This window comes from Aphanomyces invadans (assembly GCF_000520115.1).
Source record: "Aphanomyces invadans strain NJM9701 unplaced genomic scaffold supercont1.8, whole genome shotgun sequence".
Lineage (NCBI taxonomy): Eukaryota > Oomycota > Saprolegniomycetes > Saprolegniales > Verrucalvaceae > Aphanomyces > Aphanomyces invadans.
This window is the reverse complement of record NW_008580153.1, coordinates 1,705,543-1,706,030: the sequence shown is the minus strand read 5'-3', so window position 1 is coordinate 1,706,030 and position 488 is coordinate 1,705,543.

Sequence of the window (488 nt, the reverse complement as noted above, 5' to 3'; positions counted from 1 at the left end):
CTGGCCGCATCACGGCCGAACTGCTCAATGCAGACGCCCTCTTCAGCTCATGTGTGTCCCAGGTCCCCTACTTTGGGTACCAGCGACGGCTGGATGCTGTGAATATGGTTGACCCGGAGAACTCGGCCCAGCGCGCGATATGGCTGGAGCTGGGAGCTGGTATCCTCAGCCAGTACCCGCGTGCGACGTGGTCGGACCATTCCGAGGCGCTGGGGACACGTACATTGCGCGAAAAAATTGATGCGCACATTAAAATTATAGTTTAGCGCAGAAGTGCTGACGATATGCTTTGTTCTAACCATGCCCTACGTCCTAAAAAGAGAGTTTGCAGTGTGGAGAAACTGCGAAAGTACTGTACCTATCCTCAGAGTTATGATACTAGAAATCGCTGATTTTATTTCGCGAAATATTTATATGCGCAATTTGCAAATAGTCGATACAACAGCCATTATAAAAAACAACTTGAGCCAAACGCGTAGGCATGCTGT